Below are 494 nucleotides of genomic sequence, written 5' to 3'. Positions count from 1 at the left end.
AGTATCTTTGTTACTTTTAGAGATACTTATACCACGTACTGAATTTCATTAAGAATTTTTATTATTACTTATCTCTCCAACAGTAACCACCAACACTATTTATCACAGATAGGGTTTAATAATTTAATAGTGTTGAAATCTATCCACTGATCGAGTGATTTGTTATTACCCATTGATCCTCAATATACTTATTCAGTATACTTTTGGTAAGGTTGCTATCATTGGTAGATCTATTTAAAGAGTTTCAATCCCATCTTACTTAATGTTGGTCTCACTAATTCTCTCGTGAGAGGTTTAGTAAATGGATCAGTTAAGTTCTCACTTGACTTAACATGTGTAAGAGAAATTATTCCATACTTGATTAATTTCCTTACATACTCGTGTCTTAGACTCATGTGTCTAGACTTTCCAGTATACACTTCATTATAGACTCGAGCTAGAGCAGCTTGACTATCACACAAGATAGGTATTGAGGAAATGTCCTTTATATCTAA

Source organism: Olea europaea, unplaced genomic scaffold (assembly GCF_002742605.1).
Source record: "Olea europaea var. sylvestris unplaced genomic scaffold, O_europaea_v1 scaffold618, whole genome shotgun sequence".
NCBI classification, from domain to species: domain Eukaryota; kingdom Viridiplantae; phylum Streptophyta; class Magnoliopsida; order Lamiales; family Oleaceae; genus Olea; species Olea europaea.
This window is presented reverse-complemented; position numbering follows the sequence as displayed.